Source organism: Zalophus californianus, chromosome 14 (assembly GCF_009762305.2).
Source record: "Zalophus californianus isolate mZalCal1 chromosome 14, mZalCal1.pri.v2, whole genome shotgun sequence".
Classification (NCBI taxonomy): Eukaryota; Metazoa; Chordata; class Mammalia; order Carnivora; family Otariidae; genus Zalophus; species Zalophus californianus.
The window spans coordinates 46,298,221-46,313,792 of record NC_045608.1 but is presented as its reverse complement, the minus strand read 5'-3'; the positions used below and the strand labels follow the sequence as shown (position 1 = coordinate 46,313,792).

The 15,572-nt window shown below is 42.5% G+C and overlaps 1 protein-coding gene across 5 annotated transcripts in view; it reads right to left on the bottom strand.

Moving 5' to 3' along the window:
* The window catches only part of LAMA3 (laminin subunit alpha 3), a 257,294-nt gene that overhangs the window by 214,370 nt on the left and 27,352 nt on the right, over positions 1-15,572 (bottom strand). The window lies entirely within an intron of this gene.

The following is a 15,572-nucleotide window of genomic DNA, read 5'->3' as shown; positions in this document are numbered from 1 at the left end:
TGGCAACCAAATGTATGACTAGAATGAAAAGAGAGATTTTATTTTATTGTTTCATTAATCTATTGCATGTACTCATCTACAGCCTTTTTGTTTAAGAAAAAAAAAAAAGGTGGAGGGGCGCCTGGGTGGCTCAGTCAGTTTAGATATCTGACTCTTGATTTCAGCTCTGGTCATGATCTCAGGGTAGTGAGATCGAGCCCAGAGTCGGGCTCCATGATCATCATGGAGTCTGCTTGAGATTCCCTCTCTCTCTCTCTCTCTCTCTCTAACAAATAAATAAATAAATAAAATCTTTTAGAAAGAAAAGATAGGGAGGGTTATAAAGCTCTAAATCCTAAAGGATGTAAAGAAATTAATAAAAATAAAAAACAAACAAACATAAATGAGTAAAAGGAAAATTATTGGTAGGGATGAACTGTTAAGCCCATAATGCAGTTGGCACACAAAATGCAGGTCATGATGCTCTATGGACTCGCATGGTAGAGCCAGAAATTTGCCTCTAGTAGCCAATATAAAGAAGGAAACTGGACCCCAGGATCCATATGCTTCGTTTAGGGGGTTTTTTTGTTTGTTTGTTTCAGTTTTTTTTTTTTTTAAGATTTTATTTATTTATTTGAGAGAGAGAATGAGATAGAGAGAGAGAGCATGAGACAGGGGAGGGTCAGAGGGAGAAGCAGACTCCCTGCTGAGCAGGGAGCCCGATGCGGGACTCGATCCCGGGACTCCAGGATCATGACCTGAGCCGAAGGCAGTCGCTTAACCAACTGAGCCACCCAGGCGCCCCTGTTTGTTTCAGTTTTTAATGCCACTTAGAAGTACAACTATTTGGGGGAATCTCAAACGGATCCTCACAAGGGAACTCTGCGGAAAGTGATGGACAACATTCTGAGCAAGAGACAGCAGTTACAAGCAAACACGGAAAATGACCAAAAGCCCAACTTTTCATTATGTCTTCAATATGCTTCAAGTTATAAGTGATACATGTTTTAGTATCTATTTCATATGTATTGCTTTTGGTATGTGAGGGACATCTGCAAATCGGGCAGATAGTAGAAAGGGACTCTCTGCATCCCTAATTCATTCACACATTAAACATATATTCACTGAATTATTTCAATGCACCAGGCATCCTCCATAGCAAGGAACAGAACGCCATTCCTTATTTCATAGTCATAATTCAGTTAAGCTTGGGAGCTTCCTCTCTCTCTCTCGCTCTCTCTCACACACATACACATTATATGTACTTTTTAAAAACTTCTGCTTAGTCACCTCCTCAGTAATTCCCTTTCATTCTTTCAGAGATGACAATTGAGGTATTTTGGTAAATTTCAGTCACTTGAAAAGCCGCCTTCACAAGTCAGAGTGCTGGGTGTCACTCAGAGCTCAGCGGGAGACAGAGGACTCTACTAGAATGAAGTCACTGGGGAGAGTTTAATCAATCAGCTGGTTTGCAAAGGAGTGGGCAGGGGTGATGGTGAAACCCCTTGGAGTTAACGACATCTGAGAGCTCTCCCCACCATGGATTTCAAGGGCAAGGAGAAGAAGCAGAGCCTGGAGCCAAGACAGGGCTGTTGCTGTAAGACCAAGTTGCCGGCCGGGAGCCAAGAGCCTCAATAGAAGACCTGCGATCCTGCAATGGTGGGGCTGGGGGGCGGAGGTGGCGGTAGGGAGGAAAGGGGACCATCTAGGTCACAAGAGGGCTCGGGGCCACATCTTAAATAATTAATAAATGTATCTGGAACAGCATGACCAAATTCAAGCCAGGGAAGAGTCTTAAGGTCACAGAAATGAGAGGCAGACTTTTCAGGAGGGGACACAATGGGCGTTAATATCGTTGAAGAAAAATTGCAGTCCGGGGTCTAGAGTGTGGCCCGTGGGCTGTTTGGTACTCGTCTACAATGAAACAAGGACAGAAATGTGGAGGAAGCATGTCGAAGCCTTTCTAACAATTTGGAAGAATAAGTTGTTTTGTATCTAGGTTTTTTTAAGATTTTATTTATTTATTTGGGAGAGAGAGAGCACGTGCCCTCTTGAGCAGGGGAAGGGGCAGAGGGAGAATCTCAAGCAGACTCAGTGCTCTGAGCTCAGAGCCCAGGGCTGCAGGGCTCAATCTCAGGACCCTGAGATCATGACCTGAGCCGAAATCAAGAGTCGGGAGGCTCAACGGAGCGGCAAGGGTGGGAGCTGCCCAGGCTGAAAATGAGCAGGATTTTCAGGGATGGGAATGTGATCAGGCCGTGGGCTGGGTGGTGGTTTGTGTAGCTGTGCGGACAGTGGGGGTGGGGAGGCATGCATGGACAAAGGTGGGCAGGAAAGCAGCGTCCAGGACTGTGTGGATGGCTGGCCAGGAGAGTAAGGAAATGAGTTTAAACGGGCATGTGTGCAAGCCATAGCAACCCCACTAACCGGGGCAAGCTGGGGCAGCCCGGGGAAGGTGTCAGACCCACCTGTCCTAAACACCAGGACTTTCAGGTCCAGCCTTGCCCAGGCCTGAGCAGTGTGAGAGAGATCCAGATCTCAGATTTCCCCAACCGGAAAGAGCGCTACCGCCTCTCCCAGTCCCTGGGGCGCCCTGGCCAGGGCCGCCCCCTCCATCTCTCCAGGGGGCTCAGGACACTGTGTGCTTGTAACAGGCCCTGTGGGAGGGATGAGGGACGAGAGTCTGCTGAGCTAGGAGAACTGTGAGAGGCAGGTGAAAGAACCAAATGTTCCACGCCAGTTATTCTATGAGGTTGAGAAACGACAGAGGTAAACATACCATCTCATTGCTCAGGATGCTTGAAACCTATGGAACAGAGCACGTCACGGAGGATGGACTGAGTTGGGAATTCCTCACCTGTAGAATGTTCACAAGGGTGGTTTGAGAGTCAAAGAGAGAAGTGCAAATAGCCCAGGAGCTTGCTGTTGAGTCAGAGAGACCAGAGCCTGAAGCATCCTTGTCTGCAGGCTACACAGCCAAGGAATCCACCTGTGCAAGCGCAGCAGGAACTGCAGGATCACTGGGACCTGGGGAAACGGGACCGGCCCCTCTGGTCTGGAGGGCACTGCAGGAGTCCTGGGGAGGCACGCCGTCCACACTGCCTGCACCAGGAGGCCACCCATAGGTCCGGCCGTGGCCAGGCAGACAGCCTGGTCTTTGTGGAACCGAGCCACCTTGGGGACCCCTGACCTTCCCAACCAGCTCCATGGGACACCACTCTGGGGCTGGGCGGGGACAGCCAGGGACACACACGCACAGCACCCCTCCTGAAGGCCGGTAGTGACACGAGAAGAGGTGCTGGTTTGATTCGGCTTAAGTTTTTCCCTAAAGGAAAGAAACACATGGGGCGCCTGGGTGGCTCAGATGGTTAAGCATCTGCCTTCGGCTCAGGTCATGATCTCCAGGTTCTGGGATCGAGCCCCAAGTCAGGCTCCCAGCTCAGCAGGGAGTCTGCTTCTCCCTCTCCCTCTGCTTGTGCTCTGTCTCTCTCTCTCTCTCTCAAATAAATAAAATCTTTAAAAACAAAAAAAGGGGGGGCACCTGGGTGGCTCAGTCGTTAAGCGTCTGCCTTCAACTCAGGTCATGGTCCCAAGGTCCTGGGATCAAGCCCCGCATCGGGCTCCCTGCTCCGCGGGAAGCCTGCTTCTCCCTCTCCCACTCCCCCTGCTTGTGCTCTCTCTCTCTCTCGCTGTGTCTCTCTCTGCCAAATAAATGAATAAAATCTTTAAAGAACAACAACAACAAAAAAAAAAAAAAACGAGAGAGAATGTAAAGTGAAAAAGCAAAAGTGAAGCGAAACATAGAAATTGGAATAGGGAAAGAAGGGCCTTCAGGAAGACAAGAGTAAGGAAGGTCGTTTGGTTGCATATGGAGGCTCCAGGGTCACTGAGTGGAGGCGGGACCCGGGCTCTATGGGGCCAGAAGTCAGCTGGCAGAGGGAGGGGGCATTGGGCCCAAGGACTCCCCCGAGACATTGTATTTAACTTGAGCTTTCACTGGAACCATGGTGAAGAATTTGTGAAATTCAGTTTTTCCCTAAATATGCTTGCTAATAATAGTAATAGGAAAACTGCTATGATTTAAGCCAAATATGCCTGAAATCACAGAAGGTTCACAAGGGAAGAAACATAAAATAGTTTTCAAGATTAGCTGAGGAATAAAATAGGCTCTTTAAAAAAAAATCAATTTCCATTTACTGGGCATTTTTCTGGTTCTGTTGACTTTTAAAGATCTCTAGCAGGCCGACCTCACTCAGGATGAAGTGGTCAGAAGTTTGTATTGGGGGATGGAGGGCATCAAGAAAATGCCAAGTAAGCTTTTTCATCAATACCTCAAATCTCACCAGGAATAATTGTTCCTTTTGTCTTCGCTATACCAAACTCTTCTTTTTTTTCCCAAAAGGGAAATATCTTCCTAATTAGCTTTATTATCTTTATGTACAAGCTCATTGAAAAAAATACAGACATAATAACTAATATGGACTGAGCTCTTACAGCATGTGAGGCAAAAAGATTTTTCTATATTACCTTCTTAATTCCTCCTGATAACCCTACGGGGGTGGTACTAGGTTCATCCCCAAATTTCAGATGAAGACATTAGAGAAGCCCTGGAGACAGTAACTAGAGGGTCTAGTGTTACACAGCTTGAAAGGTGTGAAGCCAGATTTGTACCTGAGAAATAATCCACAGCATCAGTATGAACTACACTGTAAATGGGATTTACAGAGGAAAGTAAAAATCACCAAATAATCCCACCATCCAGAGAAAAGCATTCTTAGCATTTTAGATTCTCTCTTTTCTGAGTTTTTTCTGTGCTTACATACACAAAGAAAATGAAACCATACCACACTATATACGCAGCTTACATAACAGTTTGATTTCTCTTCTTCACGACTTAGCACAGACATAGCGTGTCAGTAAAAATCCTGTCAGTGGCATCATTCTGATGGCTGACAATCCACTGCATGAATCAGTCCCTTTTTATTGGACCTGAGATTCTTTCCCAGTTATGTTATATGAACAATGCTCCTGAGAACACCCTTGCTCAAATATTTTGAGCATTTATCTCATTGTTTCCTTAGGATAAACTCCTAGCAGTCCATGACAAAAATAGAGAGTAATTTTTTTAAAATGCAAACATTCTCGGATGATACAACATCAGCACAGAGTTTCCAGAACTTTAGTGTGAATATATTTATATACTTCACTCGCTTAGAAGAGATAAAGCAGTGTAAGCTTATTGGAAGCACAGAAAAGGAGAGAAGGAAGTGTGTCGATAATGATTTCTCTAAGTAGTAATAATAATAATATTCCACGTTTGTCTCATGCTTTTTGAGGGTCAGAGCACATTTACATACATCATTCATAAGCATCTCTAACCATAGGTTTCACTCAGGGGTGAAGGCCTGATTTCCCAGACATTGTTTCCTCTAATAGTGTTTAAATATCTTGGAACCTATTGACTTACATATATTATCAATGCTATTTGAGATAGTGATCCACAGAGCTAAACAAAGTTGGCACCTCAGGGATTCCAATCTATTGCTCTGGATCCACGCAGCTTCCTTGAATTTAAGGAATTAATTTAATATAAAGAGAAAATTCCAGATTGCAAGCCTCTTCTTAATGTATAAATCCCTTAAAAGGCACTTTAAAGGCAATTAACATTGTTTAGGTTACTAGGCAATTAACATTTTTAGGTTACTACATAAAGAATAAAGAATTAGCATAAAGAATAAAATTGAAAAAAATTAAAAAATTGAGAAAAAGAATAAAATTGCCTCCCCGGTAGCCCAGGAGATTTTGTTGCTCCCTATTCTATCCACTAACAAATTATTTGCTTTCAAAGGTTGAGTCTCATGATTATATATGTCTGTTAATAGGATATTTAAAAATTACAAATTTGTTCTGAGTAAAATCTGTATCTTCTAATGATGTTACAGCTGTAAAACACTTAAATGGTGTTGCAAAGAGACCCAAATGTCGTAAGTGGAACCAACCACGTAGTTAATTACAGAGCCAAGGCTGGTCTACCCTATCCTAGAGATTTGGTCTCACGGCAACATACTTCCACTAGTACTACACTCTGGGAAGTTCAGACTAACCCTGAGTCATCCTTGTTTCATTCTACATTCACTTGGTATATTTACTGAGCATCTACTATGTGCTGAAAATTGTGCAAGATACTGGCAGCAGGACACCATATAGTGAATAAAACAAGACACAGTCCCTGTCCTTCTGAAGCTCATAGTCTAGACAATCCCTGGAATCTAGAAGTTCGGGTCAAATCTAAGAGTCATCCATTTTCTGGATGGAACTACATCCACCCAGAGACCCAATTGAGTCAGACTTTTAGTGACCTCGTCTGCCTGGCATCCCTAGAACCAATTTAATCTCCAAAACGCCTTAGCCCAAGAAGAGGCAGAAACCAACCCAGGCCTTCCTCCCATCTGAGTCAGAACTGACAAGGGCTACAAAGAATGTTTTGGATTCATCCGCCGAAGTCTCATAAAAGTTAAAAAGAAGGCAAGAGGGAAAAAAAGATCCTAGGCCTTCTACATACTAAATTCACTCTCAGATGGTTGGATACTGTATTTGCCCTTGGCCCCTGGGGAATTCACTAAGTTCATGAAAAACGAGAGTAATGGCACATTTCTGTGTGACCTATTTTTTCTTTAAAAGTTATAATGCTTTTTCCTTTGTTACTCTTAATCTGAGAGCATTAGAACCATTTTCTGAATTTTCTACTTACTGCATTCTAAATACCTATTTCCTAGTGTTTGCTTGTGCAGACACCTATAGGGTGCTCAGAGTCTTGGCCTAAGCCCCCTTTCGTCCCTGCCTTCATTTGGGTCCTCTCTAAACCCAGCTTTGAGACAAAGACTGGGTAGTTTATTTGGGAGTAGATCTCAAGAAGCATAAATGGGAAGCGAGGGGGACACAGAGGAGGGAGAAAAGCCAGTGGCTGGTAATTCTAGTGGAGATTCTCTGAAGAACTGTCCCTTGGAGAGGCAGGGAAATGGGGAATTTTTCCACCAATTCCTCTTCCTCCTGGGTTGAGGGATGCCCCTGGGGACATTAAATCCTGCACTTCCCAGCTGGTCTGTACGCAGGCTCAGAAGCTGAACTCATTATATTTGGCCAGATGAGATGAAAGTTTCCTATAAAACACTGTGTTCTGATTCTAAAACTGATGACTACAGCACCATTGAATGAACCTGAACAGCCTGAGAAAATATAACTGTCTCTAGTGAATCACAGAAACTTCCTACATTTGCCTCCTTGTAAGGGGGACACTGTCCTTCAAGACTGAGTCCGGAAAGTGATGCTTTTATTTGCGAAACAGTGTTGTCCAAGAAAAACGACCAGGAAAACCACCAACTAGTCCAAAAGGACACGGAGAAAAGTGACAAGAGAAGCTGCCAAATTGACTACAGCACATTGAAATCAAATGTCAGCTCTCAGTAGCTGGGAAAGAAAAAAGTGACATGGTAATAACAAGTTTAGGGCCTATAGTTTATGTCCCAACCATGCATCAAAATTCACACTTCCAAAAAAAATATTCACACTTCCCTCCATCTAAGGTCTGTAGGTCACTATTCAGTTATTCAGTGACACTTTCGTGGCTAATTTCAGCAAAAAGAAGAAAATACAGATCCCGCCCAGAGGGAATACATTATGAATCTTACTAGACCAAACCTACTTGTTAGAACCTACTTGCTTCGACACCAAGAGGAAAGAAACGTCTTCAGTCTGACATCATTGATGTTGCTCTTCCTGTTTCTGGGCTTTTCTAGAGTATTTTCTACAGTACTGTATATAGTGTTTTCTAGAGCGGCGAAGTAATGAGGCTGCTTAATAATGAGTGTTTATTGAAATTCACTTTATGTTACTAAATAAAAATTTATTTCAAAACCACTGGCCTAAAGAGGTTTAAAAGTGAAGCAGCTCACTCGTTCAAACCTCAGAGCAATCCCATGGGGTAAGTATAATTATTATCTCCCTTTTAAAGGAGGAAACTGCAGCACAGAGCGCACAAGCATGTTGCTCAGGGTCACACAGCGAGTAAGGGGGGCACCAGAGCGCAAACCAGCACAGGCTGACTCCAGGATCCACCATCAACCCCCACTCAGAGCAGCCTCCCCAGTCTGCTGACCCAGTCGGTCAGGCGTTGGGTGAACACCATCTTCATGCAGAAGGAGGCATGGCTAATGTCTGTCAGCAACCAGAAAGTTACTGAATTGTTCCCACGTTGATATTTTTTTTAATTCAACTGTCTTAATTAGAGATTTTTCAGTATATCAAAAGGGTGCTTTTAAAAGGTAAGTTTTTAAAAGAAAATAGCTTTAGGGGAGAAAAAGTAAATCCAATAGGCATTGGTATGATAACTACACATCGTTTTGATGGGTTAAAATTCCCAGCTAACTACAGAAATCTTCAGTTAAATAACTGGTATAATAGGTAAATTCTGGTCATTATAGGCGAAATCTCTAATGAATTAAGGACAGAGGTGAGTTATTAGAGGAAGAAGACTAATTCATAGTTGAAATTGGACTCAGATGAAAATTGTTGGTGAGGGCGCCTGGGTGGCTCAGTCGGTTGGGCGACTGCCTTCGGCTCAGGTCATGATCCTGGAGTCCTGGGATTGAGTCCCGCATCGGGCTCCCTGCTCACCAGGGAGTCTGCTTCTCCCTCTGACCATCTTCCCTCTCATGCTCTCTATCTCTCATTCTCTCTCTCTCAAATAAATAAATAAAATCTTTAAAAAAAAAAAGAAAAGAAAATTGTTGGTGAAAATATTCTTAGAAGAGGGCTAATCTCGCATAACATATGAGTTGAAGAGGTGGACCGCCCTTCTATCACCAAACTATCCCCAACCAAAATGAAGATAACACACTCATTTGAAGAAATCTCACTATCATTCAATTTCCAGTCTTTGGGATGCATTGCCTTTTTGATTGCTTTCAAGCAATACTGTTTTGGAAGAAATTCTTTCTTTCTTTTCAATTGAAGTATAGTTAACATACAATGTTATATCAGTTTCAGGTGTACAACATAATGATTCAACAATTCAATACATGACTCAGTGCTCGTCACGGTAAGTGTATTCTTAATCCCCTTCATCTATTTTACCCATCCCCCCCACCTCCCCTCTGGTAACCATCAGTGTGTTGTTCCCTCTAGTTAAGAGTCCTTTTTTTGGTTTGTCGCTTTTTTTCTTTGTTCATTTGTTTTGTTTCTTAAATTCCACGTATGAGTGAAATCATATGGTATTTGTCTTTCTCTGACTTATTGCACTTAGCATAATATCCTCTAACTCTATCCATGTTGTTTCAAATGGCGAGATTTCATTCTTGTTATGGCTGAGTAATATTCCATCGTATATATATATATACCACATCTTCTTTATCCCATCATGGATCAGTGGACACTTAGGTTGCTCCCATAATTTGGCTATTGTAAATAATGCTGCGATAAACCTAGGGGTGCATATAGGTTTTCAAATTCGTGTTTTCATTTTCTTTGGGTAAATACCCAGAAGTAGAATTACTGGATCATATGGTGATTCTATTTTTCATTTCTTGAGGCACCTCCATACTGTTTTCCAGAGTGGCTGCACCAGTCTGCATTCCCACCCACGGTGCACGAGGCTTCTTGCAGCCCCACCCACCAACAAAAGCCTCTCAAGAAAATCACCCTGCAGGTCGATGTGACTACAGCCACAGGAGACAGGCTGAGGGCAGGCATCTGGTCAAGCAGTATTTCCTATATGAACCGTACTCTGTGCACCACTATGGCCAGCAGAAAGATTGGCTTAAACATCAGTATTAGTACTATTATCAGTATCAGTGTTAGTGTTGTTGTATATCTCCTATTATGAATCAGTTACTAGTCTCTTCTTTACCCGACTTTCAATAGCTCTTTCCCCATTTCTTCTCTCCTCGTTGCTTAGGAACTCTCCAAATTAGATTTCTGTACTCCAAGCTTCATTTCCTTTCACCTTCTCTCTTAATCTCCCTGCAGTCAGGTTTTTAATCAAAGCCACCAGGAACCTCCATATGAGCAAATCCAATGGCGAATTATCAGTCGTTACCTGTCCTATGTGACTTGACCCTGTACTTGACACAGTCACTCTCTTTTTTTTCCTTGAAACACTCTCTTTCCATGAACTCTTTGTTGATGTGTTAGAGTTCTACTGAGGTGTATCTCACACACCATTCAATTCACTCATCTAAATGTACAGTCCAAAGGTTTTTAGTATGTTCACAAAGTTGTCCAATCGATCACATTCAATTTTCATCTGTCTCCCCCAAAACAAGCCATACCTCCCAGGAGTCATCCCTCACTTCCCTCCAAAACCCCCAGCCCTAGGCAGCCTCTAAGCTACTATTGTTCTGCATCTATAGAGTTGCCTATCTGTACATTTCATATCCGTAAAATCATATGATGCATGCTCTTTTGTGACTGGCTTCTTTCAAGCATCATGTTTGCAAGGCTCACCCATGTTGTAGCATTCATCAGAAATTCACTCCTTTTTATTGTTGAATAATATTCCATTGTGTGGATATCAATATTTGGCTTATTTATTCATAAACTGATGGACATTTGAGTTGATCCCACTTTTTGGCTATTACGAATAATGATATAATGTACATTGATGAACAAGTTTTTCTGTGTCTGTTTTCATTTTTCTTGAAAATATAACTAGGAGTGGAATTGCTGGGTCATATAATAACTCTGTGTTTAAACTTTTTTTTTAAAAAAAAAGACTTTATTTATTTGAGAGAGAAAGGAGAGAGAGCATGTGCATGCATGTGCATAAGAGCCAGGGGAAGGGTAGAGAGGGAGAAGCAGATTCCCTGCTGAGCAGGGAGCCTGACGCAGAGCTTAATCCCTGGACCCTGGGATCATGACCTGAGCCGAAGGCAGACACTTAACCGACTGAGCCACCCAGGAACTACCGAACTGTTTTCCAAAGCAACTATGCCACTTTATTTTGACACTATGTATTAGAGTTCCAATCTCTCCAGAGCCTCACCAATACTTGTATTACCTATCTCTTTGATTACAGCCACCCAACTGAGTGTAAAGTGGTATCTCATTGTGGTTTAAACTTACATTTCCCTGATGGCTAATGATGTTGAGCATCTTTTCATATGCTTTTTGGCCATTCGTGTATCTTCTTTAGAGAACCATCTATCCAGATCCTTTGACCATTTTTTTAAATTAGACTCTTTGTCTTTGTATTACAGAGCTATAAGACAGCCTCCCTTTTGATATACTTTCTTCACCTACTTTTAGGACACCACACTCTCTTAGTTGTCTTCTTCCCATCTGTCATTCCACACCAGTCTTCTTTACTGGTTCCTTCTCTTTTCCAGGACTTCTTAATATTGGAGAGCCTATGGCTCAGCCCTAGATCCTCTTCTCTTCTCACTCTCATGCAGTCTCGTAGGTTAACACAATCTATACGCCATTGATTTCCAAATGTCTATTTCAGTAGGAGCTTCACCTGCATGAGGCAGCCTCGGATAATGCACTGGGGAAGCACTCTCTGCCCTGAAGGTCCAGTGTGCCTCAACCCCTACTAAGTGTCACTGGATAAGGAGAAGTTCATTATGGCTCCAGAGGCAACAGCACTAATGGGAACCAAGCAGGAGCCCAGAAACCAGATGAACACAGCAGACTAGTAGTATGCACCAGCTCTGAAAACAAAATTGTCATTGGAACAACAAGCTGCAAAAGCAGGCCAGAACCTACATATTAAACCTAAATGGGGTGACCATCTGCTAAGCTGGGAGATTTAAATAGGATTTAGAGTCTCCTAATATAATATCTAAAATGTCCAGAACACAACTGGAAATCACTCATCATACCAAAAACCAGGGGAAAATAACAACTTGAATGAGAAAAAACAATCAACAGACCCCAATATGAGATGATGAAACAGATGACAGAATTATCTGACAAAAACTTTAAAGTAGCAAAATGTTTCAGTAAGTATAAATATTCTTGAAGTAAATTAAATTATATAAAATCTCAGCCAAGGAATAGAAGATTAAAAAAAAAAACCAAGTGGGAATTATATAACTGAAAAAAATACAATAACTAAAATTTAAAACTCACTAAATGGGCTAGATAGGAGAACAAATATGAAAGAGAAAGGAATCAGGGAATTTCAGGATAGAACAATACAATTACCTAATCTGAAAAACAGAAAAGCAACTGAAAAAAACAAATGAACAGAGCCTCAGGGACCTGTGGAACAATAATAAAAGATCTAACAATATCATCAACATTCCAAAAAGAGAGAAGTTGAACTCGTGGAAACGGAGGGTAGATTGGTGGTTAGCAGGGGCTAGGGAGTGGGAGAAATGAGGAGATACTGCTCAAAGGGTACAAGCCTTCAGTTATAAGATGACTAAGTTCTGGGTTTCTAATGTACAACATGGTATCTATAGTTAATAATACTGTATTGTATGCCTGAAGTTTACTAAGAGACTAGATCTTACGTGTTCTCACCACACACTCACAAAAAAGTATGTGAGGTGATGAATGTGTTAATTAACCTCATCATGGTAGTCATTTCACAAAGTATATGCTTACTGAATCATCACATGATATACTTTAAAACATATATAATTTATTTGTCAATGATACCTCAGTAAAGCTGGAAAAGGAAGAAATGAGGTTCGTTTGAAAATATCCGAAAGATGATGAAAGGTATAAATATACAGATCCAAGAAGCTGAGAGATCCTGAATATGATAAATCCTACAGAAATCCTTGACAAGCATCCCTTCCAGCCCAGCCAGCTTCCCAGTCTCATATCTCCCAGTGTGTAGGCCACACCTCCACTGGGACATCCAAACAGTATTTCAGTGCTTGCATATCCACAGTAACTCTTCCCCCCACCCAGAGAGTCTCCAACATCTCTGCACACAGCAGTTCCAGTTGCTCAGACCAAAAGTCTTAGGAATCATCTGGAATCCTCTCTTCTCACACTTCACATTCAACCCATTCAGAAATCATGGCAGCTCTAGTCTCAAAATATATCTAGGACACAATCACCCCTTCCACTGCCCCTAATGGCATCTTTCTTGTGGATTACGATGACAGTCTCCTAACTGGCTTCTACCCTTGCCCCCTGATAATTCTCAACAGAACAGCCAGAGAAATACTTTCTTAAATTTAAATCAGATTAGATAATTCCTCTGCTTGAAACTCTGTAATGACTCTCATTTCACATTGGAGTCCAAGTCCTTATTATGGCCTAGGAGCCCTACTTGATCTGGCCCTGTCTGTTCTCTCTCTGGCCTTTTCTCTCACCACTGCCCTCTCCCTGACTCTGCTCCAGCCATCCTGGCCTCCATGCAGCTCCTTACACCTTCCAGACAAGCTCCCACCTTAGAGACTTTGCAGGGCTGTTCCCTTGTCTGGGTGACTGATATCTGCATGATGAATGCCTTAACCGGTTCTAGTCTTTGTTCAAAAAGCTCTCGCCTGACCATCCTACCTAAAACTGCAAACCCCCCTTGTCCTGGGCCTCATGATCCTCTTACCCTGATCTACTTTTTCATTTTTTCCATAGCTGTTATCAGCTTCTAACATATTGTATTTACTGATATATATTTTTGTTGGCTGTCTCCCATGAGGGAAGGAATCTCCATCCCTTTGTTCTTTTATGTAACACAAATACCTAGAACAGTGCCTGATATACAATAGTCAACAAATAAATACTTGTTGAAGGAATAGGGTGAAACAGATAGGAGGCACTCCCTAGTCTGAAACAGGAAAGAAGGTGCATTTGTTTTTCTATTGCTGCTTAACGAACACAAATTTAGTGGCTTAAAACAAAGCCATTTATGATCTTTCAGTTCTGTATTTCAGGAGTCTGGGCATGGTGGCTGCAATCAGGCATTCGCCAGATGCCTGGAAAGACCCACTTCCACGTTTGCATGTGTTGTTGGCAGAATCCAGTTTCTTATGGTTGTAGGATTGAGGTTCCTGCTTTATTCCGGGCTGTTGGCTGAGGCTGCTCTCAGCTTCTAGAACCCATTCTTAGATCCTTGCCATGTGGCCATCTCCATAGGTAGTTTATAATATGGTAGTTTTCCCCTTCAAGGTCAGCAGGAAATTTTCTCATGCTTCAGATCTTTTCCTTCTGGTAGGGCCCAGTCCCTTTTAAGAGCTCCCCTAATTAGGGAGAAATCCTCCAAGATAATCTCCCTTTTGATCAACTGACTTGAGACCTTAAACACATGTGCAAAATCTCCTCATTTTTGTCATGTAATGCCACCTTACAAAGGGAGTGACTTCCATCATAGTCCCACCACACTGGAAACAGAGGGGATAACACTGGGCATGTACACTAAGAGGAAGGCATCCCAGGGGCCATTTTAGCATACCACAGAAGGATAGGTCTGAAGCTGGGTTTTCTTGTGCACCAGCTGGCCAAATAAAGCCAAAATAAAGGTAGTCAGTGTTCATAGAATCAGGATTTCTGGGAAAGAGAATGCTAGAAAAATATCTTAGTCATACCCATGTTCACAGCAGCATTACTCACAAGAGCCAAAACATGGAAGCAACTCAAGTGTCACTTGACAGATGACTAGATAAATAAATGTGAGGCATACATACAATGGAATGTTATTTAGGCTTAAAAAGGAAGGAAATTCAGACACATGCTGCGACACAGAGGAACCCAGGAGACAGTACGCTAAGTGAAGTAAGCCAGTCACAAAGGACAGATACTGTAGGATTCCACTTCTATGAGGTGACTAGTGTTGCCCAATTCAGAGAGAGTAGAATGATGGTTGCCTGGGGCTGGGGACAAAGGAGAATAAGGAGTTGTCGTTTAATGGGCACAGAGTGCCAGTTTTACAAGATGAAAAAGAGTTCTGGTGACTGGCTGCACAACAATGTGAACTTAAGGCTACCGAACTGTACACTTAAACATGTGTAAGATGGGGAGCGCCTGGGTGACTCAGTCGGTTAAGCGTCCGACTCTTGATTTCAGCTCAGGTCATGATCACAGGGTCATGGGATCAAACCCCGTGTCGGGCTCCACGTTCAGTATGGAGTCGGCTTGAGATTCTCTCTCCCTCTGCCCCTCCCCCCGACTCATGCGTTCTTTAAATAACTAACTAAATAAATAAAATCTTTTTAAAAAATAAAATGTCTAAGATGGTACTTTTTTTAAATTTTATTTTATTATGTTATGTTAGTCACCATACAGTACATCATTAGTTTTTGATGTAGTGATCCACGATTCATTGTTTTCGTATAACACCCAGTGCTCCATGCAGTACGTGTCCTCCTTAATACCCATCACCGGGCTAACCCATCACTCCCCCACCAAAACCCTCAGTTTGTTTCTCAGAGCCCATAGTCTCTCATGGTTCGTCTCCCCCTCCGATTTCCCCCTTTCATTCTTCCCTTCCTACTATCTTCTCTTTTTTTAACATATAATGTATTATTTGTTTCAGAGGTACAGGTCTGTGATTCATCAGTCTTACACAATTCACAGTGCTCACCATAGCACATACCCTCCCCAATGTCCATCACCCAGGGAACCCATCCCTCCCACCCCCT